We start from the raw sequence: 26,532 nt of genomic DNA, 5'->3' as shown, positions 1-26,532 counted from the left end.
CACTAAAATCTCATAAAGACTTTCTAGTTCATGTGTTTAGGCTATTTAATCTTGTGTTTTGCGATTTTTACATTGCACTTCTTTTACTGACAAATACCTTGTCAGAGGGGAGATACCCTTTCTCCAGAGATCATAATAACCCCCTTTTTACTTTTTCTTACTCTGAGAGATTCTGATTATTTTTGTAGTCGATACTGTCCCATACAATATCATTAGTTCCATCTTGTTCTACCTTGTTTAGGACATTGCAGGAGTCCTGTGCTAAACTGTGATCACCACACTGGACACACTAGAATGTATGTAAAACAGGAAGGTAAGGAGGATGTAAGAGGGGGCAGGGGAAATGTATGTGTGTGAAGGGGTTGTTAATTGGGTTGCTGCATTGCTCATTTATATTATGTGTGTCCACATGGATCTGTCCAGAGGTGGCTTATAGGAAGGAAAGAATAAACATCTTATTCTTCACCTCCCTCTATTCTTCACTGATAGTGAGTTTTATTTCTGCAAGGAGAGGAAGCAGGAATTTGGGACTAGAGGCTAGTAACTCTACTTCCTCAGAGAGGGAATACTTAAATAAAATCATATTTTATCTGCTTTCTTAAATATCATTAGTCTAGGAGAAATAATTTTCAGGCTAAAGCTATTCTCTAATTGCTATATTCAAGCTTTACCAAGCATTATATCCCAGGTTATACTTCCTACAAGAACCATGAGCACATCTATCAAATAACAAATAAACATTTATCTAAACAGATAACAAATAGAAATCAGAGAAAGTATACATATGAGACCATATAGCAAAAAACACAGAGTGAAAGCTTTCATTTTTTGGAGCAAGATAACTCATCTTAACCAACAAAAGTGTCTCAGATTTCATCCAAGGGAAATTCCCTGGAGTCTCTAATGTAGCGGACTAAAGATAGGAACATGATAGAGATTGCCAACTTTCCTACGTGTTGACCTTTGCCCAATATTTTGCTCTTCATGCACCTTAAGAGAGGTTGGAATCACATGTTTTTTTCAATGCTGGAAGTCATAAGAGCAAATATCTGGTCTCTCTTAGCTCTCACCAATTCTGTCTGTTCCTCATGCAGGTTTAGAGTGTTGGCTGAATAATCAATTTCCACCAAAGAAAAGAGTGTTCCGTAAAAATTGGAGTGCTGAGCTTGAGCTCATCTTCAAATTCTACATTATGTTCCCCACCCACCATCACTTTTCAGTTTCTTTTTGTGTGTTGTCTTTCCCATTAGTTTTAAAGTTCTTAAGGACAGAGATTGTTTTTATTTGTATTCCCAGCTCTTAAGAGTGCCTGCCACATAGCAGTAATTTAATAAATGTTTAGTGACTATTGACTTCAATATGTCCAATGTAGGAAGGAGTCTTATAAGTTTGATAGGTCTGGAGATACTGAGTTATTCAGAGCTGACTGACAGCACTAGAGTCGGTTTCTGTACTAGAGGGGATGATCACCAACATGAAGAATAGCTCAATCCTTGGACTTAGAATTGTTTGGACAGTGCAGAGCTGAGGTGAAATGTAAACTGCCTATTTTAAGTCTAAACTTCCTAGGAGAGTATAACAGCCCTTGTATAATTCTATTTGTTTTAAGTTTTTTATTTTGTTTTGCCAACACATACTTGTGAATCTCTTCTATTAATCATTTTGATTGTATGGATGAAAAAATAGCTGTCTAATTCTTTTCACTCTCCAGTTTGGGGAGACCTTAGACATGAGTCAAATCTAAATTTAAAGTAATTTTCCCTAGGATGCTCATGTGGGGGCAAAAAGAACTAACGAGTAGGAGAAAGGAACTAAATGTTCTCTTAGCAGCCTTGTTCCTTTAGGAAAGAACCTAGTTTGTATGTAAGGCTCCAGAACCCTTTTTTTGAAAACAGATTAAATGCCCCAGCCCTTTCTATTTTTTATGTTTGTCATTTTTATTTCAGTTTTTCAGATCTTCCTTCCTTCCTTTCTTTTTTTCTTTCCCTTCTTTTTCTCCTTTCTACTTACTCTTTCTTTCTTTCTTTCTTCCTTCCTTCCTTCCTTTTTTTCTTTCTTTCTTTCTTTCTTTCTTCCTTCCTTCCTTCCTTTTTCTTTCTTTCTTTCTTTCTTTCTTTCTTTCTTTCTTTCTTTCTTTCTTTCTTTCTTTCTTTCTTTCTTTCTTTCTTTCTTTCTTTCTTTCTTCCTTCCTTCCTTCCTTCCTTCCTTCCTTCCTTCCTTCCTTCCTTCCTTCCTTCCTTCTTTCTTTCTTTCTTTCTTTCTTTCTTTCTTTCTTTCTTTCTTTCTTTCTTTCTTTCTTTCTTTCTTTCTTTCTTTCTTTCTTTCTTTCTTTCTTTCTTTCTTTCTTTCTTTCTTTCTTTCTTTCTTTCTATCTTTTCTCCTCCTCCTCCTCCTCCTCCTCCTCCTCCTCCTCCTCCTCCTCCTCCTCCTCCTCCTCCTCCTCCTCCTCCTCCTCCTTCTTCTTCTTCTTCTTCTTCTTCTTCTTCTTCTTCTTCTTCTTCTTCTTCTTCTTCTTCTTCTTCTTCTTCTTCTTCTTCTTCTTCTTCTATAAGCACTCTGGCTTCACTCAGGACAGCTTTATGTCATATTATGAGAAAGATTGTGACTGAAAAAGTCCCTGACTTAAGAAGAGGACACTGTCTCTGTCACAACAGCTATGCAACCAATATAGAAAAACAAAACACAGCTATGGTTTTAACCAGCTGGCAGGAGTCTGTATCCCTTCAGACATGTATCCTTTTATCTTCCCCTATTGATTTCCATAAAATTTCATTGCTCTTTGCTGTTTACATATTCATATTCAATATAATATCAGTGATGCTAATGCTAGGGACTCTCTGATTTTTCTTCCAGATGAACCTTTGATCTGAATATCAATAAAATCTGGAGACAAGTATCTATGCATCATTGATGCAGCAGTACCTAATCAATAGATTTTGAGTTTACCCACTGGCATTCCCAGATGTAACCAACAAAGTTGGATCAGAATCAGTTTTCTAGCTCAATCACTCTCTGGCCTGCATAAGATAGATTTTCTGTAGGGAGACTTATGGGTACAAATAATCAACTGACTGGTAGAGTTGTGGTTCTATCTATAAATGGCAGAATTAGGTTGGTGTTTTGTGCATTTGTTTCATTGTCTATCATTTATAATAACTATGCTGTCTTGGCTGTCCTTCCTATTTATATCTGGTCTGGTCTGACATAATTCTCAAGTGATCAGAAAGGACTCCTATCACTAATGATATAAATCTGACAAAAACTTAGATTCTGATCAATGAATCTCATGGGATCCCTCAAGTTTTGGTAATTCTTTTAAAATTCCAATAATTCTAGTTTATGGAAATTGTTAAATTTACATCTATTATAGGATCTAGTTAGTCTAAACCTGTGAGAGACAACCCTTTGGATTATTTTCTGGCTAATTGAAAGAAAATTCCTTTCAAATTAGCCAGATTAGCCAAGCCAATTAGCCAAGAATCTAGTCTGTCTAAAAACCAGTTTCAGTATCTTTGAAAAATATCTACATGGAGTTAACTTCTAAAACTAAACATCTTTAATTCTAGGAATGCTTTATTGGTTTTGAGCCCTCTTGTATGTTTATGTTGTCTGTTGGGACCAATAACCTTATCAAATCATTTACTAATATTTTGACAGATTTGGACAGATCCAGGGGGGAAAAATGCTCTGTTTGCCAAAATTCTGCCTGAAAATGGTCTTTATTATGTAAATTACAGGAACATGTCCATATGACAGTAAGGATAAAAAGAAATCATTTCCTCATGAGATCCCTCCCATCTATTAACTATTTTCTACCTTCTGTTGTTCTGGAGGCTACTGCTTTTTCCTGGCTTTGCTTCCTCCCTTTTTTGCAACTTACCACCCTCAACATTCCAATTTGTTTCTTCTCCTATTTTCTTGCTCAATCTTCCAGCAATAACCAACCATTTCTTCCCACATAATCATCCCCCAAACCAAACTATATATCTACTAATTCCTAGTCCCTTACAAGTTTTAGGGTAAGAATTTTACTGGATATACTGATATTGCTCATCTTCATGAAATCCTGGGTATCTCTGGCAGGTAGAAAGGTAATGCCATATTTGTAACATATAGCCTTTTTTGCCCTAACTTTATAAACTGGCAGAATAAACTCCTAAACTTTGACACGACACAGAAATCAATCATTGTTACTTCTGCATAATCTTTAACACTCCTAACCCCATTATTTCTGCTGCTATTCAACTATTATAAAGCCTAAGGTTTATGACAATGCTGAATGATTAAGAAACAATTCTGAAAGAGTTCAGATTGGTCCTGATCATCAGATTATGCAATCCCTCAATGGGACACAGAGTTGGTTGGATTATTGGATATTAGTAGTGATAATGTATTCAACAATTCAAAAGGTATTATAAAGCAAATATGAAAGAACTTAAGAAATGTGGTGAGAAGATGAATTGCAATAAGATTTTTTAAAAGTTAGCAGGAGATCATGGGAAACTTTCAGACTGGTGTCTAGATTCTTTCAATCGTGTCTGAAGGACAATCTAAATTAGGACACATAATATCCTAACACCAAATTGTATAAATAGACCCTCTCATCAATGAGCAGTTTTCTCTTGTTATCTGGTGGCCTTGTTTTGAGGCAGCTAGGTGCAGTGGATAGAATGCCAGGTCTGGAGTAAGGAAAACTTATCTTCCTGAATTCAAATCTTGAATCAGACACTTAGTATTTATACAATCCTGAATAAGTCACTTAACCATGTTTCTTTCAGTTTCCTCTTTTGTAAAATGAACTAAAGAAGGAAATGGCAAACTATTCCAGTATATGATAAAAAAAAACACCCAACTAAGAAACTGTTATGATTTGTTGGATAGGATGAATTGAATACCAGTTTACATTGTAGCCCTAAGGGAATTCAAGTATGTTTCACAATAGGTACTAGAAGATTCAATTATGCCTTCTAATCTGACTACACCTCCTAAATTAATTTCAGTCAATAGCACTCTATAGGGGACTAAAGAAGGAGAAGTGGGAATGCTTAAATCAACAGCTCCAGTCAAAAATCACTATCAAGGCAAATTTGCATCCCCAGTACATACTACAACATCCCCTGTTCTAAGAGACAATGCAGGAGTTGTAATCCACTTTTGCATTATTTGTGAAACTGAGAATCTTAATAACTTGTTAATCTCCATGTAACATCTAATATTACCCATAAATAAATCAAAGCCTAGTTTGAATGGAAAATAAGTCTATTAGTTTGTTCAGGATTTTAGGACATTAAACTGTTACATCATCTCTCATAATTTTGTGGTCTCTAATGTTCTCACTCTAAATCTCAATCCAAGTTGAATGCAAAATTAGTTGAATCCTAGTTGTTACTGCCTTGTGCAGGACATTTTTCTCAACCCTTGTCCCTGAAGACAGTATTTCTTTGCTTTTGCTTGGACAGATCCTAACTCTCCCACTTGGTTGTGATGGAATATATCTTCTAGGAGAGACAATAGTAAGGAGGTTCCCCTAATCTTGAGGTGCTTCTGTTCTAACAATCTGTCAATGATTCTAAAGTCTTCTGGCTTTAGAATCAGCGATACCAACATCCCTGCCCCACTCCCTCTTCCTCCCTCCCCACCTTAAAATACTATTGTTCTAACAATCTGTCCATTGATGATTGTAAAAGTCCTCTGCCCTAAGAATATAATATTTCTTCCTTTAGACTTTAGGAAAGATATGTTAGTGAACCCGAGACTCCCTAACCTTAGAGTGTCATAATAATATATGACAATCTTGTCTGTCAATGATTCTAAAATCTGGCTTTAGGATTGTTAGGATTACTAAGTGAGAACTGAGGTTGTCTGGATAGTGACAAGGTGAGAATTCAGGTTGGACAATTACAAGGTGAGAACTCAGGTTGACTTGATAGAAGGAGCAAGCCCATTGGCTGAAGTGGTTCTTCCCAGAAGCCCTTGCATTATCCCACGCCCATTCTCTGGGAGGATAAAAAGCAACAGTGGGCCTGGAAAGATCGGCCTGGAGAAGGATAAGAGCTGGAGGAGATTCAGAGCCAGGATTCAAGAAAGAGACTCTGCATTACATCAGCCCTGACGGGGCTCTCTGCAGGAAGGGAAGTCACCTCTAAGGACAAGAGTTAACAGCAATTGCCTGAAGACAACGGTTCACTACAGGAAGAAGAATCTGTCTGAAAGATTTGAGTAGACACAGCATATCTCTTCCCAGAGAGCGATCCGGCAGCTTCTAGAGACGACAGCTCATTACAATTGGCGCCCAACATGGGGCAATGACTTTAACTTATCCTGACAAGAGGAGCTAGACCAGACCTTCGCAATTTGGTGCCCGAACAGGGACAGACACGGTCCTGATTTCAGTGGAAAAGCCTCCCATCCAGATCTCAGTCTCTCTGACCCAGAACCGTGAGTAACAAGGAAACTTCGTTAAAGATTAAGTGAGCGTGCTAATAGATAAATAAGGAACTTAACTTGTTAAGAGCTAAACCAGGAATCTCTTATAGTGAAATGGGGCAAACACCTTCTGTTCAAGGAAAATGTTTAGAGAGCATCATCAAGATTATGAAAAGCCAAGGATTGATTATAATTTTAGAGGAGATTACTGAACTTTTAAGAACTGTGAAGGTCATATGTCCTTCTTTTTCTCTGGAAAAAGAATTGGATCCAGATGAGTGGAAATTAGTAGGAGAGCAATTAGGTGAACACTACAATTGCCTTTGTGACATTTTGCCCTTTGGTTCCAGACCAAACTCAGTTTCCAAAGATACAATTCATACCTACAATTTAATCCAAAAGGCTTTAAAAAATGTTATTCTAAAGGAAGAGATGAAGGAGCAAAATGGGGAGATGTCAACTAAACTAGGTGAAAAGGATGAATCAGATAACAATGAAGTTAAGTACAATTCTGAGCAACAGCAACAGGAGCACCTCCCATCTCCTCCCTCAATTAACCCTTCAGGGGTGGAGCAAGAAGGAGGAGAGGAAGAGGCAGAAACACAAACAGAATTGCCTGTGAAGCAGCCTAAGCCTATGACAAGATTAGAAAAAGCATTGGTTAAAGCTAAGAGAGAAAGACAGGATATAAGTGATTTTATACATGCATATCCTGTGATTGAAAATATTGACTCTGTAGGTCAAAAAAGGAGAAGATATGCACCTTTAGATTTGAATAAAATTAAAGATTTGAAAAAAGGTTGTACCCTTTATGGGGCTACATCAGCTTATGTTAAAATGTTACTAGATGGTTTGTCTTATGAAGTCCTAACCCCAAATGATTGGAAATCCATAGCAAGGATATGCCTGGAACCTGGAGAAAATTTATTATGGCTTTCGGAATTTCATGAATTATGTAAAATTCAAGTCAGATGCAATTTGGAAATAGGAGTTAACACACAATTCACTTTTGAGCACTTGGCTGGTGAAGGTCGGTATGGAGAGAATTCAGAACAGACTGATTATACCATGACAATATATGAACAAATTGCTAAGGCTGCAATAAAAGCTTGGGGTGTCCTTCCTGGACAGAAAGATCGTGGAGAGGCTTTCACTAAAATACAGCAAGGTCCCAATGAACCTTTTGCAGATTTTGTGGGACGTTTGCAAACTGCTGTCAGAAGAACTATTGGAGAAAATTCAGCTACAGAAATAATGACCAGACATCTGGCTAAGGAAAATGCCAATGAGATTTGCAAAAGAATTATATGGGGATTAGACAAAGATGCTCCTTTAGAGGAGATCATAAGACGCTGTGCTACAGTGGGAACAAATGCTTTTTACACCCGGACAATGATGAATGTGGAAAGACAGGGTCCCTCCTGGCAAGGGCCTTCTAGAGAAACTCGGCAATGTTTTCAATGTGGAAAAATTGGGCATCTAAGAGCTCAGTGTAGGTATGGAGATACAGTGAGAAGACAGGGTGAAAGAAGACCTAAAACCCCATGTCCAAAATGCAACAGAGGACTCCATTGGGCATCAGAGTGTAGAATAATTCAGGGAAATAGGATGAGGGGCCCAGGTCCAGGGCCCCAGGCAAAAAAGACTTGGGGCATGATGGCAGCTGATGTTACACCCAAAGAACCTTTAGAAGGCCAGGACTCTGATTTAATCAACCAGCAGAAAAGCAATCACATGGCAGAAAGGGATTACCTGATAAGTGAGCCAAAAGGCAATCAGATTGTAAAAATGGATTACACTTGGGGAGAATACAGGCCTTTTAAACCAACAGGGCTGTGTCCAGTGCAAACAACTCCAATGTAATTGCCAGATGATGAGAAGAGATTTAGAAAGTGGTAAATAGAAGAAAATTAGATAGGTTAACTGCCTGGGAGAGAGGGTTTGCTAGTATTTTAACAGACAGAAGAAAACAGATGAAGAAGGAATCAGATGGGTGCCAACGAGTCATATTCGCCTTGTCCATCAGAGAGAGACAGAAAAAGAGAAAGACCTCAAAATAAAGGAGAAGATCTAAGAAACATCTGACACTGAAAGAGCATGGATAATAAGAAGACTGTTAAAGAACTTTAAAACCAGCAGGAATCATTGGACTTCCTCACACGAGATGAGACTAATGGACAATGGACTTATGGACATTTATAAATTTTCAATTTATGATTATGTTATATACTTCTAGCATGTGTTACGTTACTATGTTACTATGTGCTTATGTAATTTATGTAATTATCTGTAATACTTCCCATATTGATGGATTTATGTTTCAAGGTCATTTATGTAATTATCTGTAATACTTCCCATATTGATGGATTTATGTTTCAAGGTCATGACTGTCCTATGTTCTAAATCAAAAGAAAGGGGGAGATGTTAGGATTACTAAGTGAGAACTGAGGTTGTCTGGATAGTGACAAGGTGAGAATTCAGGTTGGACAATTACAAGGTGAGAACTCAGGTTGACTTGATAGAAGGAGCAAGCCCATTGGCTGAAGTGGTTCTTCCCAGAAGCCCTTGCATTATCCCACGCCCATTCTCTGGGAGGATAAAAAGCAACAGTGGGCCTGGAAAGATCGGCCTGGAGAAGGATAAGAGCTGGAGGAGATTCAGAGCCAGGATTCAAGAAAGAGACTCTGCATTACATCAGCCCTGACGGGGCTCTCTGCAGGAAGGGAAGTCACCTCTAAGGACAAGAGTTAACAGCAACTGCCTGAAGACAACGGTTCACTACAGGAAGAAGAATCTGTCTGAAAGATTTGAGTAGACACAGCATATCTCTTCCCAGAGAGCGATCCGGCAGCTTCTAGAGACGACAGCTCGTTACAAGGATAGTCCTAGATCTGCTGGTGAGTGATAACCAAATTCCTGAGACCACTCCTCAGTTCTATCTCTAGGTCATAAAATTAGCATATCAATGGCATTAATTGGATAAATTTGTCTCCTTTCTCTTGGTCTTTTGCTAAATTCTTTTGGAACTTAGCCCGTTTCAATTGGCATTGCAATTATAATAAATTTTTGCCCCTTGACTTGGATATGGGTTCAAGCCTACAAATTATTTTGAAACATCTCATGACATCAGTCTGTGACCCCAACCTTTTGGAGTCCCTTCTGAACCTCAAAATTTGATGGCCCAGTGCAGGGAAAATCTGGCTCCTGTTGGTTTGATTCCCTTTTTGTCAAGATAAGCCCCCATTTTTCCTCCTTCAGTCCTATAGCTGGGACATCCCAAGCAACTGGGAGAAAGAAGGCTCTGTTTGCTAACTCCTCTCATCTCAGAAATAGATTAAGAAAAGAGAATACTAAAGTACTGTAGGGAAACTCAAATTCTGCCTCACCTATAGAAACAGGGGAAGCAGCAATAGCTGTGGGAGCCCCACACAATCTTGACTAAATACCTCCCCAATCCAGTTTGAAGGAATGGAGATGGAGTGAGAGTCAGGTACCATAATCAGCATTCCCTGAGCCCTGGCACCTGAAACTATCATCAGAGGGAGATTCTGGTACTAATCACTCCTGTCTTAATTAAGCAGGTTCTGTCCAGGAACTGCCTGGGAAGAATCCGGGTACCCCTACTACCAACCAGCATGGCAGTGTAAGATGAGAAAGCCAATCATTCTTGGCATTTGGTAAGCCCATCATTCTCTGTTTCAATTGTGGATATGTATTAATTATGTAATTTATGGTAAATTATTTTATCTCTGCCTAGTTTTCTGATTTGTAAAGAGAAATAGTAATGGTTGTGAAGATCACATGATTGCAAAAGTGCTTAGCATAAACATGCTATACAAATGTTAACTGTTTTATTAAATATAGTTGTTTCATATTTGATAACTTTATGGGTTTTTAGATGTGACCAATACACAATCTCAATTTTGAGATAAATGATTTCTATGTGTATGTAAAATAATTTGTTATTTGTGATATGAGAGTAAAAGCAATTTTAAAGGAGTTCTAATTAAAGCCCTCTAAAGGGATATGTAAGTTGCAATTTTTTTGCACTGATAGTGTTAACAGAAGATTTATGAGTTAAGAAATTTTAGGAAAACAGAAGTTTGCTACTTCTTTAAAGACTCTGACAACAAACAGCCTGCTTTTGAGTTATTTAGAGTCAGATTTCTGAGGACCCTATTAGTAAAAACTGGTACCTTAGCCCTTTTCCTGGTTCACAAAAGAGAAATGCTTTGTGTGAATTGGAAAATGATCAAATGACAATTCAGTTTGTCTAAAACATTTAATTAGAATTTAGGGAATCTCACTAAGTAAGGTTGTCAATTTTAAAATCTCTTCTATCTGTTTTAAGAATTGTCTTGTTTTCTCCCTAAAAAGATAAACTTATTTAAGGGAAGACTATGTGGCTATTAGGAAAATTCTTAAATTGTTAACTAAGTTTTTTGGAGTTATTGTTATCATAGTAAACCTAAAATTGGTAATTACTATATATAAAAAAAGAGGGATGAGGTGAGAGCCTCATCAATTCACCTCCAAGTAGGAAATATACAGCACTTTTTTTCCCTTCACAGAGTGGGGAGAGGTATCAAAGGGCATGGACTGTGGTCCATGGAAACACTAAGAATAATTGAGGTGGGCAACAACAACATCAGCCCTTTCCCAGGGGTCTCTGTCAACTCCTCTTAATTTGTAAGCTTTCCAATTTTTTTAAACCATCAGGGTAAGCAAGGTCATCAGCCTTGAGAAAAAAGCATGTTTTAGGATTTATGGTTCCTAAACAAGGAATGTGTTTACTAAGAATCTATAAATTTGTTTAATGATTGATCCTTTGCACCAGGATAAGTTTAAACATATTAAACATGTTAAATGAAATCTCATGTGTATAAGTCCTGGTAAACTTTTAAAAATAAACTATCTAGCCCTAAGCTGCAATTAGTAGAATTTGTTATTAGAGATAAAATCTCTTCGGATTGTAACTGATATTCTTTTGAGTTTTGAATTTGATTGCCTGATCATTGTCAGTAACCCACCATTCCAGAGAAATGTCTTAAGTTAATCAGAGGAATACCTTCCTGAACTATTATAGGTGGACATCTTATCTGAGCAAGAGTTGGGAGAACAACATTAGCCTCTGTGCAAGGTGGGATTCTTCTGACTCAGTTTCCCAGTACTGTTTCTTTTTCCCACCTGGTTATTCCTGGGTCTGGCTATGAGGTGGAATTGTTATTACATGATTGATTGTTATAGAACTAAAAATGTTTTATCCTGTCATGTATGTGCTCTCAAGCTGAAGCCTGAAGGACCTGTTTTGATGCTATTGTAATCATGACCCAGCTTTTTCCTCTTGTAGCAAATTTCTATAATCAAAGCAAATGGTCAGTAAAAGCCATGAGCCCTGTACAAGTATCCCAGGGGACACAATAATGGTTTTCTCTCTTAGATCTTAAAGATGCTTTCTTTTGCATACCATTGCAAGAAGACTCACAATTTCTTTTTGTCCTTAAAGGGGCAAATCCAGGGGTAACATGGGCAATTGTGTCCATAACATGGAGGTGACTCAGGACTTTCATGACAGCTTCTACATATTTAGATAGGTACTGGTTGTCCAGGATGTAAATGATGTCTTGATCTATAGACCAACCTGAGAGGTTTCTCCCACTTCAGGCATAAAAACCCTAAACCTCCAGGCCTCCCCACCCCAGGGCTATGAAGTTTTTTTTTTGTCTAAAGGATCATATTGCCTATCAGTCTATTAAATATTTGGACCATGTAACTAATTACCACCACCTTTTGCTCACAGTGGAGAGAAAGCAATCCTCAAAGAAACAGCTGTACACTTCCCTGGACCTGGCTGGATTTTGTATACCTAACTTTGGATATTGTCAGGGCCCTCTGATTTTATTCCTAGTCCTGACACAATTCCCCTGAAATGGGGGTTTTTAAGGTTTTTTAAGACCCTGAAAGCTAAACCAATCTATGCCCTAGCCTTAGCCCTACCTAAAGCTTTTTATTCTGTATGAAAGACAAGACCAGGTCATACTAGACTCAGTCCCTGGGATTCTATTCTAGATCCCTTGCTTACTTCTCAAAGAAACTTATGTCCTAACTTAGAGCAATGGCTACCACAGCCCTTATTCTAGGAATTGGAGTTCCACCTTCCCACCAGGTTCAAAGCATTTTTGCCCTCACAGAATTTTAGAATTGGGGAAAGGAATGACAGTGAATATCTATATTGACTCCAAATATGCTTTTCATATTTTGCATCTCATGGGGCTATATAAAAGAAAGGAGACTTTTGAAAGGAAAAAAATATTCTTCTATTAAGTATGCAAGGGAAATTCTACAATTATTAGAAGCTGTCCATGGGCCTAGAGAGGTTTCTGTATGTTTTGTAAAGGACACCAGAAGGGAGATTCACTTCAGGCCAAGGCAAACAGGAAGCAGCACAGGTGGCTGAATCTGCAAGCCTGTTACTTTCGGCAAACAGGCTTGCAGATTTGGACATGTGCGCTACTGCCTGTTTGTCTCTGACCATGGCACCTTTAATTCCCAGCTCCCCAACTCCCACACTCTTTCATAGCTCCCAGAAACAAGCCCTTGCTAGAGAAAGGGGATACACCCTTTTCCCTTCTGGCTTGTTTCAAAAACCTCCAGACCAAGTTCCAACCCCAGAGGCCAGTTCTCCTTGGTCTAAACCAAGCTCCTCACTTGGGAAAAAATGCTCTGCAAACCCTTGTGAAACTTATTTTCACTGTTCACAAGCAAGGAGTCTGTCAGTTCTGCCCACTTTGTGCCCAAGAAAATCCTGAAAGGGCTGTTAAACCCCCCATCCTGCAGCCTATCTGGAGGAAGGGTACATATTAGGAAAGGATGGAAAGATAGATTTTACACATGCTCCCTCTCAGGGACTTCAAGCTGCTTTTGGTTTCTGTTGACACCTTTATTAGGTTAAAGCTTTCCCTTCTAAGACTGAAAAGGCTCAGAAGTTTTTGCTAAAGGGGATCAAATCAATTTAAGATTATTATCTCCACTTTGCAAATCATTCCTCTCTAACCAATGCTTAATGCCTTTTAAATACTATAATGCTTGCACTCCTTTCACTGTGCATAATGCTACTATTCTACCCAATATCCCTACTCCTTTGAGGAGACAAAAGTAGTGATATGGGGAAAATGTTCTTTGGTATTCATCCTAGGAAAAGCTGTCTGGATGAAAGACATTCATGATAGCCTTGTCTATTCCCCCAGTTTTCCATGGGATGGGTTTCCTGGTTACTGTCCCTAATAACCCTCATACTAATTTCACTTTTAATTATTCTTTTTTTGCTCATATTTGGCTCATGCATTTTTAGCCTACTTGTGAGATTTGTTTCCTCCACACTCCAAGCTATGAACTTCCAACTATTTGTTCATCTGAATACCATCAGCTAATGGATTCTGACATTCAGCATCGCCCTAAATGCTGCTGCCACCATTTTCAAGTTACATGCTTCCTCTCCTCAGTCTGGACCCTACTAGGGAAGGACAGCTCTATACCCCCTATTAGCATGAAGCAGCTCCAGAAAATGATATCTCCAACCCAAAATGAATTTGGGGTTCAAATGCTTGAAAGGGGAAAATAATGGAATATAGTTTCTAGGGGAGACAGCAGTATAAGAGATCCCCCTAAACTTAAGGTGCTTCTGTTATAACAACCTGTCAATGATTTTAATATCTTATGGCTTTAAAATCAGTAATCCCAAGATCCGCCCCCCCCCCCCCACCTTAGAGTGCTGTTGTTCTAACAATCTGTATGTTAATGATTGTAAAAGTCTTTTGGCCTAGGAATATAATATTTCTTTCCTCAGACTTTAGGAAAGATATATTATGAGCCTGAGACTCTCTAATCTTACAGTGTTACTGTTCTGACAATCTATTTGTCAATGATTCTAAAGTCTTCTGGCCTTAGGATAGTCCTAGATCTGCTAGTAAGTGATAACCAAATTCCTGATACCACTCCTCAGTTTTGTTTCTAGACCATAAAATTATTATATCAATGACGTGAAGAACTGGATAAATTTGTCTCCTTGCTCCTGGTTCCTTGTTAAATTCTTTTGCAACTTAGCCCCCTTCAATGGGTATTATAATTACAATAAACTTTGCCCCTTGACTTGGATATGGGTTCAAGCCTGCAAATTATTTTGAGACATATAACGACACCAGTTTGTGACCCCAATCTTTTGGGACCCCTTCTGAACCTCAACAGTTGGGGCCTCCCAATTTAAATGGTCCAGGTTCACATGAGGCTTTGCTGAATCCTCCACTATATTTCTCAATTTCTGCATCAGAATATTTAGGATGTGGCCCTACAATTCTCCACATTATTTCAATACATTGATGACCTTCTAGCATCACCAACTCATGCAGCATGTGTACAAGAAACTTTCATTTTATTCATAGCTTTATCAGTGAAAGAATACAAAATCTCTCTTTTCAAACTTCAGTTTTGTCAGCCACAGGTTGAATATTTTAACACTATTTTAAGGGAAGGATGTCTGAAACTTGCCTTTAAATGTATTTAGGCTTTTTTGAAAATGCCAAAACCTACTGGAAAAGTGCAGATCAGTATTCCCTTTGGATGCAGCTTGTTTCAGCCAATAGTGGATACCAGCTGGGGTGAATTTGTCCTCCCTTTTGTAATTCTCATTGCTGAAGACTGAATAACATTAAATAGACAAAGAGCTTAAGTATTTCTGTCATTTTAAAAGTTTCCTACTCTCTGTTTCCATCTTTGGCCTTCCAGACTACAAAGATTTTATTATTATTTGTTTATGAATACAAAGGTGTGGCCTCAAGAGGTCTGTATCAATACTCTATCCCCTAGCTACTATACAATCTAGCTGAATACTGTTCTTTGAAAAGCTATGGGATGTCTTTGGGAAATTGCTGCAGCTGCTTTAGTTGAAAAGGTTCCATATGATGGACACCAAAAAAAAAAAAAAAAGGTTATCCTGTGATTTTTTACTTTGAAGTAATAAAAAACTTTGCCCTAACACTCTTTAATTGGTGCCCAAAGAACGGAATTAGTAGTCCTTCCTAGAGGTTATTCCTTGGCTAAAGGCTCTTTTGCTAGCATTTATATTGATTCTATAATTTTGGAATTTATCATGCTTTTATGGAACAACTTTGGGAACAGTTTTCTAACCCCTAATTGCTTTTAGGTCTTCACTTTTCTGATTCATTGATAGTTTGTTGTTTCTTGAAGCTATTTTTTTGTCATGATCTTTATGTCCATAAAAGGAGAGAGAGATACTGTATCAAAAGGGAATGCAATATTATAGATCCTGCTGCCAGAGTAGCTGCCCTTCAAACATTACCCTGTTCCATCAACCCTGAATCAGTTATCCCTAACCTTGTCTTTCTTCAATTCCACAGATATCCCCTCTGAACTTACTTTTTTGGACTAAAGTTATTGAGCAGATGTATCTTTCCCCTCATTTGTTGATGTTCAGATAGTTTGGCAATCACAGAGTATCCCAGCAATGATACTTCATGCAAACCTCTATTGGACACTTTCCACCTTCCAGTCTCTGTAGCAACCTTAATCAGTCCTTCTTCTTACCCCTTACTCACTGACAGCCCATCTATAAAACTTCCATCATCAGATGATGAAGGTTGTCTCTAAAATGCCTGTTTGAGATTATTGTGGGAAGTGGCCCAGTCATTGAAGAGTATTGTTGATTATGTATGATAATCTCACTAACCACAAGAGAGGAACCTCTATGGTTGGCCTATCCTTAATGATAGGGGGGCTGGCTAGTGTTAATTCTAAACTCAGAAATTTGACTACTTAACAATCATACTTCCTACATTGTTATTAGAAAAGTGGAGGGCTCCTTGTACAGATTCCTCTTTGGAAACAAGATTTCACTGGGGTATCCATAGCAATCAAGAGTAGTCTTTGTAAGGGGAAACTTTTTGCCAATGGAACCCTGGAAATGCTGTGGGACATTATGATGAATTGCATAAATATCCCCCTCCCACACTCTAACCGACAACCGTTCCAGACAGACATGTTGTGTTTTGGGTATGTGGGCATAGAGCAATGACTTACCTGACTATGCAATATGGGGAATAACCACACCTGACATTCATAGAGTTACATACCTAACACTTCTATGAAGACCAGTCTAGAACTGATGTTCAGTTATATTATCCAGAACCTTACCTTAAAGGGTTCTTCCTTCATTATGAAGCAAGATTAACATCCTTCATGTTGCTGTTCAATTATTTCAATAATGTCTGACTCTTTGTGGCTCTATTTGATGCTTTATTGGCAAAGACACTGGTGTAGTTTGCCATTTCCTTCTCTAGCTCATTTCACAGATGAGTAAACTAAGATTAGCAGGGTTAAATTACTTGCTCAGAGTCACAAAGCTAGGAAGAATCTGATTATGGATCTGAACTCAGATCTTCCTGAAACAAGACTTAGTACAATAAGCTCTATTCACTGAGCTACCAGCTATATCGTATTCAGTCATTTCAATCAGGTCCAGTCCTTCATGATCCCATTTACCCTACTGATCCTTCAACTTACTGATCTTTATTGAGATTCATGAATGAATCCATCAGCAATATTGAATTATTATTAACAGAACTGACTGGTTAGACAATTAAGATTGCTAATGAAACATATGACCATTAAATATTTATTAGCCAGCCAAGGAAGTGTCTGTACCTTCACTGGGGCTGAATACTGCACCGTTTCATCTGATCAGACTTTGAATATTACCCACCATCTAAACAGAATTGAAACATTAGTATCAGAATTTTTGTTTTTCAGTTGTATCCAACTTTTCTTGATCCCCTTTGGAGTTTTCTTGGTAAAAACACTGGGGTGGCTTACCATTTCCTTCTCTGGCTTATTCTATAGATAAGGAAGCTAAAACAAATAGGGTTAAATCACTTGTCCAGGGTCATACAGTTAGTGTCTGAGATCAGATTTCAACTTAGGTCTTCTTGACTTTAGACCCAACACTCTATTAACTTCATCACCTAGTCATCCCCAGGATCAGAATTGGAATAAAATAAGCATGAAGGAAAAATTCACTGGGACATATAGGTTTTGTTGCCAGGATTAGAATGGATTAAGGAAGCATTGAAAACTCTGTTCCTCATGATGTTAATAATACATATTGTATTAATTTTATTCTGCTATTATTTACAATGTTTCCCAATCTTTGCCTTTGGAAATCTCTTCCAAAAAATATAGGATGGTATCCCAAGAAGTAATTCATAAAACATATAAGAATACCATGTATAAAGGGTTGAAACAGAGATGCATTTGAATAGCCAAGCACTTGAGGCTAATTACCAAATGGACAATACTCTATTAACATATGCTTGGAGAATGGTCCGGCCCAAATATTCTGTGCTGGCTTGATCTATGGGTGTAGACAGAGAAGTGTGAGAGGGATCAGAGGGTGGAGTAAGACAAGAGGGAATGACTTTTTGGCAGTGGAGAGAGAGAAAGGAGGTGAGGGGATTCCTGTGTCCATTCCTCTCACTTCAACCAAAAATAAAGATCAAAGATTTTTGCTGATCCTGACTCTGGCTGATTCTAAGGTATCCAGGGTACTAACTCAGTCTTCACATTTGGTGCCCAAGGTGTGGGCTAAGGACTCTACTTTCACTGAAGAAGTCCTTGGTGACCAGGAAATTAGGTGAGTATTTTAATAGACAAACAGGGAACTTACTTTGTTAAGAGCTAAACTAGTAACCTAGTAAACTAGTAACTAGCTGAAATGGGGCAGGTGTTAGGAAAAGATTCTCCCCCCTCCCCAGTCCCATCCCTGCCCCCAAAAGGCACTATAGAAAGCATGTTTAAGCTGTTTGAGGGACAAGGCTTAATTTAACTTGGGAACAGATTGCTAGATTCTTGGGTACATTAGGACGCACATCCCCTTGGTTCTTAGAGGAAGAAGAAATAAATATAGATCATTAGAAAACTAGTAGGAGAACAACTATGTAAATACTACAATGAAAAAGATCCTCATTCAATTTCCACAGAAGTATTCTATATATATACATCATAATACAATTGGCCTTAAAAAATCCTGCAAGTTATAGAAAAAGGAAAAGTTTTAGAAACAGCCAGATGAGGAAGTGTGAGGAAAAAGAGGAAGACAAAGAACAGTGTAATGACCATATCACCAGATGGCATGGGAACTTAAATGAGGTTCAAGGGCATGGTGATTCTCTCTCTCATGAGGCAACCCTGCCTACAGAGCAGATTATTGACATGCCCCCATCAACTCCACCTTCTGGGATGGAGGAAGGAGGAGTAGTGGGAGGGGCAGTGACACCACCAGCACCTCCCCCTCAGCAATCACCCCTCCTATGAGTAGATTGCAAAAGGCAGTACTTAAAGCCACAGAGGAAGGGAATGCTATAGCTGAGTTGAAACTACAAATATATCCTAAGATTCAACAGTTTAATTCTTCAGGTCAAGAAAGTAGAAGATACACTCCTTTTGATCTAGAAATCCTCAAAGACCTGAAAAAGGCTTGCACTCTTTATGGGGCTACATCAGCTTATGTTAAGATGTTATTACAGAATTTGTCTTATGAAGTCTTAACCCCTAGGGACTGGAAATCTATAGCAAGGGTATGCTTAGAACCTGGACAAAACTTATTGTGGCTTTCTGAATATAGTGAGCTCTGTAGGATATGAGCCCAGCCAAATAGTCAAAGTGGAGTTAATACTTCAATCACCTGTGACCAAATAACAGGTGTAGGTTCTTATGCAGACATTTCAGTACAGATTAATTACTCCATAGCAGCATATGAGCAAATTGCTGTTGCTGCTGTTGCTATAAAAGTATGGGCTTCTCCCCCCATTAAAAATGACAAGGGTGAGACATTCACAAAAATTGCACAAGGACTAAATGAACCCTTTGCTAATTTTGTGGGACATTTGCAGACAGCTATCATATGGACTAATGGTGAAAATGCAATAACAGACATTTTGATAAGGCAACTTATTAAAGAAAATGCTAATGAAATTTGCAGAAGGATTATACTAGGACTATGCAAGGATGCTCCTTTAGAGAAGATCATAAGATGCTGTGCCACAGTGGGCACAAATATCTTTTTTTAGCCAGGCTATGATGCAGACTTCCCAACATCCCAACATGGGAAGACAGGGTCCCTTTTGGCAAGGGACTTCCACAAAGACTTGTCAATGCTTTCAATGTGGTTAAGTAGGGCATCTGAAAGCTCAATGTTGGCATAGAGACAGAGTGATAAAACAGGGTGGGAGAACAAGACCCAATGCCCCATGTCCAAAATGCAACAGAGGCTTCCATTGGGCATCAGAATGTAGACTGATTCAGGGGAACAGGAGGAGGGGCCCAGCTCCAGGGGCCAAGACAAAAAATACCTGGGGCATGATGGCAGCCAATGCTACACCCAGAGAGTGCCTAGAAGTCCAGAACCCAGACATGACCAATCAGCCAGGAAGCCATCTGATGGGAGAAAGGGATTACAACTGGGGAGAATAGAGTTGTATGCAGCTGGGACAACTGAGATACCCCTTGCAGGGGTGAAATCTGTTCCAACCTATGGATCCCTTGCTTCCAGGCACAGTAGGCTAGATCATTTCACCTCCTGAGAGTACTTACAAAACAGTGTCCATCCATACACTGATGTGGGAAACTGGGGGATGTGTAGATAATATCCCAATCATTAATACAGGTAGACAATGTGTGACTTATCAACCAGGAGAAGTAGTAGCATCAGGTTTACTGATACAGACTCCTAATAAACAAACTGGTGATAGTCGCCCAGATTCTGACTCCAAGCAACAAAATCCAGGAATATACTAGACAGCAGCTATAACAGCTGACCGACCTATGCTCACCATCTATATAAATGTCATACCATTAGAAGATTTGGTAGACACTGGTGCAGATCGTGCAGTCATTAGAGGTGCCAACTGGCCCATTCACTGGCCAAAGATTAAGACAGAAACCTACATGTCTGGCATAGGAGGATCAATAGCAGCTGAAGTATAAAATATGAAGTTTGAAATGGATATTTGAAGGTGAAACAGAAGTTTTTAGTCCTTTTATAGTTGCAAAAATCCCCATCAATCTGTGGGGAAGAGACATTTTACAACAATTAGGATTACAAATGAGTACTTCAGTTTTTTTTTTTTTTTTTTTTAATTTTTTTTTATTATATATATATATATTTTATAATATTATCCCTTGTATTCATTTTTCCAAATTACCCCCCCTCCCTCATTCCCTCCCCCCGACGACAGGCAATACCATACATTTTACATGTGTTACAATATAGTCTAAGTACAATACATGTGTGTGAATATCATTTTCTTGTTGCACAATAAACATTAGAATCCGAAGGTACATGCAACCTGGGCAGACAGATATTAGTGCTAACAATTTACATTCCCCTCCCAGTGTTTCTTCTCTGGGTGTATCTACCTCTGTCCATCATTGATCAACTGGAAGTGAGTTGGATCTTCTTTATGTTGAAGATTTCCACTTCCATCAGAATACATCCTCATACAGTATCGTTGTTGAAGTGTACAGTGATCTTCTGGTTCTGCTCATTTCACTCAGCATCAGTTGATTTAAGTCTCTCCAACCCTCTCTGTATTCCTCCTGCTGGTCATTTCTTACTGAGCAATAATATTCCATAACTTTCATATACCACAATTTACCCAACCATTCTCCAACTGATGGACATCCATTCATCTTCCAGTTTCTAGCTACAACAAAAAGAGCTGCCACAAACATTTTGGCACATATATGTCTCTTTCCGCTCTTTAGTATTTCTTTGGGATATAATCCCAGTAGTAGCGCTGCTGGGTCAAAGGGTATGCACAGTTTGATAACTTTTTGGGCATAATTCCAGATTGCTCTCCAGAATGGCTGGATTCTTTCACAACTCCACCAGCAATGTATTAGTGTCCCAATTTCCCCACATCCCCTCCAACATTTGTCATTATTTGTTCCTGTCATCTTAGCCAATCTGACAGGTGTGTAGTGGTATCTCAGAGTGGTCTTAATTTGCATTTCTCTGATCAGTAGTGATTTGGAACACTCTTTCATGTGAGTGGATATAGTTTCAATTTCTTCCTCTGAGAATTGTCTGTTCATATCCTTTGACCATTTATCAATTGGACAATGGTTTGGTTTCTTATAAATTATGGTCAGTTCTCTATATATTTTGGAAATGAGACCTTTGTCAGAACCTTTGTTTTTAAAAATATTTTCCCAATTTGTTACTTCCCTTCTAATCTTGTTTGCATTAGTATTATTTGTACAGAAACTTTTTAGTTTGATGTAATCAAAATCTTCTATTTTGTGATCAATAATGATCTCTAGTTCTCCTCTGGTCATAAATTCCTTCCTCCTCCACAAGTCTGAGAGGTAGATTATCCTCTGTTCCTCTAATCTATTTATTATCTCCCTCTTTATGCCTAAATCATGGACCCATTTTGATCTTATCTTGGTATATGGTGTTAAGTGTGGATCCAAATCTAATTTCTGCCATACTAATTTCCAGTTTTCCCAACAGTTTTTTCCGAATAATGAATTTTTATCCCTAATGTTGGAATCTTTGGGTTTGTCAAAGATTAGATTGCTATAGATGTACCCTTTTTTGTCCTTTGTATCTAATCTGTTCCACTGATCTACCGGTCTATTTCTTAGCCAATACCAAATGGTTTTGGTGACTGCTGCTATATAATATAGCTTTAGATCAGGTACACTTAGACCACCTTCCTCTGAGTTTTTTTTCATTAGTTCCCTTGCAATTCTTGACCTTTTATTCTTCCATATGAATTTTGTTGTTATTTTTTCTAGGTCATTAAAATAGTTTCTTGGGAGTCTGATTGGTATAGCACTAAATAAATAGATTAGTTTGGGGAGTATTGTCATCTTTATTATATTCGCTCGGCCTATCCAAGAGCACTGAATGTCTTTCCAATTATTTAAATCTGATTTTATTTTTGTGGCAAGTGTTTTGTAATTTTTCTCATATAATTCCTGACTTTTCTTTGGTAGATGGATTCCCAAATATTTTATACTATCAATATTTGTTTGGAATGGAATTTCTCTTTGTATCTCTTGCTGTTGCATTTTGTTAGTGATATATAAAAATGCCGAGGATTTATGTGGATTTATTTTGTATCCTGCCACTTTGCTGAAATTTTGAATTATTTCTAGTAGCTTTTTAGCAGAGTCTTTGGGGTTCTCTAAGTATACCATCATGTCATCTGCAAAAAGTGATAGTTTAATTTCCTCATTTCCTACTCTAATTCCTTGAATCTCTTTCTCGGCTCTTATTGCCGAGGCTAGCGTTTCTAGTACTATATTGAATAGTAATGGTGATAGTGGGAGTACTTCAGTTTTTTAAGCAGGGCTGCTGTTGAAGGCCTGCCAACACTTTCAACTGTTCCTATCCAATGGAAAACTGATACACCAGTGTGGATAGAACAATGGCCCTTAGGTAGCTATAAAATTCAGGCCTTATTAGCTATTGTACAGGAGCAACTTGACCAAGGACACTTGCAACCTTCTCTAAGTCCTTAATTCCCCAATATTTGTTGTAAGAAAGAAATCTGGAAAATGGAGGATGTTGACTAATTTAAGAAAGATAAATGAACAGATGGAAACTATAGGAACTCTTCAACCTGGACTTCCATCTCCTACTCAGTTGCCTAGAGAATGGCCTCTTTGGGTTATAGACATTAAGGATTGTTTCTATTCTATCCCTCTAGATAAGGAGGATATGAAAAGATTTGCCTTTTCAGTGCCTGGCGTTAACTTAGCTGACCTTATAAAAGATTTTTTTTTTTTGCCACAGGGAATGAAAAACAGCCCTACTATGTGTCAAATGTATGTTGCTGCTGTTCTTACTTCAGTAAGAAAAGCATTTCCAAAAGTAATGTTATTACATTACATGGATAATATATTGGGATGTGCACTTGAGGAACAAATGTTAGAAGCATGTCTACAAAAGACCATAGAAGCACTAAGGAATTATAAATTGCACATAGCTCCAGAAGAAATTCAAAGACATGATCCTTTTCAATATTTAGGATATGAAGTATTACTTAAGGTGCTTACAGTACAAAAACACTCCTTAAGAACAGAGAAGCTAAATACCTTAAATGACTTCCAGAAATTGATAGGAGATATCCAATGGATGCATCCAGTGTTAGGCTTGACTACCTATCAAATGCAAAAACATTATATGACATTTTAAGAGGATACAGTGCTTTAAACTCACCATGCCAGCTTACCAAAAAAGCTCAAGAGGCTTTGAGAGAAGTTGAATTGGCTTTATCCAATGTGGTTGAAAGAGTCACTCAAAAAACCTTGGAAATATCAGTTTTTGCTACACAAGAGGTGCCCACAGCAGTCCTTCATCAAGGAGACGGTGTGATAGAGTGGGTGAGCCTCCCAGCATAACCAGAACAAAGCCTTACTCCTTACCCAGTGCTTGTGGCTAGAATTTTATTAAAGGCCACTAAGTGAGCAGTATAATTATCTGGGATAAGACCTGACAAGATATATACCTTTTATATTAATGCATAAATTAATGTGTGTTTTAAAACCATCCCAGAGTGGCAAATTTTATTAGCCATGGCTCCAAATTTTACACATAGGTCTCCGTTACAGATAACCAGACTATTACATAATTGGCAATGGATTCTTGAAGAAAAGGTTTCTAAAGTTCCTCTTAAAGGACCAACTATCTGTACAGATGCATGCAAACAAAATATTTGCGCTGTATACTCTTATGACTTAACTATAGAGTAGTCAGAACTCCTTTTCAGTCCACTCAGCAGAATGAATTTTATGCAATCATTCTAGCTCTTACTTATTATTCAAAAGATATAAATATAATATCTGGTTCAGCCTATTTAGTAGGTATGGTACAAAGAATTGCCACAGCCCAAATAAAATTTGTAGCCTCCAATATATATAAGAGCTGATATATATATATATATATATATATATATATATATATATATATATATATATATATATATATATATATCTTTAAGGAACTTCAAGAGCAAGTGAGAAAGCATCAAGGTAAGATTTATAGCTTGTATGTCCTCTCCCATAGTGGACTTCCAGGTCCTATTTTTGATGGTAATTCAAAGGCAGATAGCCTTCTAACTATGTTGGCCAATATTCCTTTATTTCAAGAAGCCCAAAAATCTTACTTTAAATATTATCAGGCTGCCTGAGCTTTACATTTACAATTTGGAATAACAAGAGAGGAAGCTAGGAGCATAGTAAAAGCCTGTCCAACTTGCCTTCCTTTCCATGCTCCTACACTCCCTCCAGGGAAGAACCTTCATGGTTTGAGACCTAATGAAATTTGGCAAATGGATGTGACCCACTATAAATCTTTTGGTTGTCTGTCTTTCATCTGTGTTCAAAATCCTCAGGAATCATTGGATTCTCTGAGACATGATAAGACTGTTGTAGGACTTGAAAACCCTCAGGAATCATTGAATTCTCTGAGAAATAATAAGACTATTGCAGGACTTCAAAATCTGCAGGAATCATTGGATTCTCTGAGAAATAATAAGACTGTTGCAGGACTTCAAAATCTGCAGGAATCATTGGATTCCCTAACATATAAAAAGACTGTTGCAGGACTTCAAAAATTTGTGGGGATCATTGGATTCCCTGAAACGTGAAGCAATGGACAATAGATTGGTATTGGACTATCTCTTGGCTGCTGAAGAAGGCGTATGTGTGACTGATGTTTACATACTCTTCTTCTAGGACTTCTGGAAATCTTTTACAACACCACATTGATGTATATTGTTTGTTATATCACTACTTGCATGTACAATTCATATTTGTTACACCACATTGAGCCTGCACTGACTGTGGAAAGAGTCATCACTAATAGCATGTGTGTTATTGCTACGTGCTTGTGTAATACCTCCCATGCTGATGGGTTTGTGCATACCTGTTTCTAATAAGACCCTTCATCCCAGAAACCCGCTAGCAATCCCCACTTCCTTTTGGTTCTTTTTACCTCCCTTCCTGAGAAGTTGGGGAGGGCGTGATCACCTCCTTTTTGAGGTTCTCACCTCCCTGAGAAGTCAGGGATGGTGTGACCACTTGTGTTCTAAAACAAAAGAAAGTGGGAGATGGAAAGGGCTGAAATGGAGATGTATTTGAATAGCCAAGCACTTGAGTCTAATTACCAATTGGACAATACTCTATTAACATATGCTTGGAGAATGGCCCTGTCCAACTATTCTGTCTTGGCTCAATCTGTGGGTGTAGACAGAGAAGTGTGAGAGGGATCAGAGGGTGGAGTAAGACAAGAGGGAATGACTTTTTGGCAGTGGAGAGAGAGAAAGGAGGTGAGGGGATTCCTGTGTCCATTCCTCTCACTTCAGCCAAGAATAAAGATCAAGGATTTTTGCTGATCCTGACTCTGGCTGATTCTAAGGTATCCGGTACTAACTCAGTCATCACAACCATGGGTGTAATCTAATACCAAAATGAGAGGCTGTGATAAGAAAAAGTCTGTGATGTGAAAGAAACTTTGACTCAGAGTCCTTGTCACAGCTATGATAAGAACAGGGCACAACCTCTGTCACAGTGACTGAGCAGTGAAGGTTGAGAAGCAAACCACAGCTCTTGTTCTGACCATCTGGCAGAGGTCTTTATCTTCTTCTTTCAGATAAATGTGCACACACACATATACATATTTAAATATCTATAACACATATATTTGCATGTGTATGTCTATCTCTTGATTTCTGTAAAATTTCATTTCTCTATGTAGATTATATATTTACATGCTTTAAGGTTGTTGATGGGGCTCTCTAATTTTTTATGAGAGAGTTTTCTGAAACACTCACACTTCATCTCTTCCAGTTCCTGTGACAACTTTAATCAACCCTTATTCCCACCCCTTATCCACTGAAACCCTATCAGTAGAACCTCCATCATCAGAAGATGAAGGCTGGCTTTTAAATCTCTATTTGAGATTATTGTGGGAAGTGGCCCCCATCATTTAAGAGAACTCTTGAGTGTGTACTGTGTTCCTACTAA

At 38.1% G+C, this 26,532-nt stretch overlaps 1 long non-coding RNA gene across 2 annotated transcripts in view; it reads right to left on the bottom strand.

The window, feature by feature from the left end:
• Positions 1–26,532, bottom strand: part of LOC141551227 (uncharacterized) — a 40,657-nt gene that overhangs the window by 3,273 nt on the left and 10,852 nt on the right. Inside the window, exon 2 of one of the 2 annotated variants that reach the window (XR_012484803.1) lies at positions 23,602–23,667. The exons of the other annotated variant lie outside the window; for it this stretch is intronic. This is a non-coding gene — a long non-coding RNA (uncharacterized LOC141551227). The remainder of the gene's footprint in view (positions 1–23,601; positions 23,668–26,532) is intronic. 2 annotated transcript variants of the gene reach the window in all.

Source organism: Sminthopsis crassicaudata, chromosome 1 (genome assembly GCF_048593235.1).
Source record: "Sminthopsis crassicaudata isolate SCR6 chromosome 1, ASM4859323v1, whole genome shotgun sequence".
Taxonomy (NCBI): Eukaryota; Metazoa; Chordata; class Mammalia; order Dasyuromorphia; family Dasyuridae; genus Sminthopsis; species Sminthopsis crassicaudata.
This window is presented reverse-complemented; position numbering and strand designations above follow the sequence as displayed.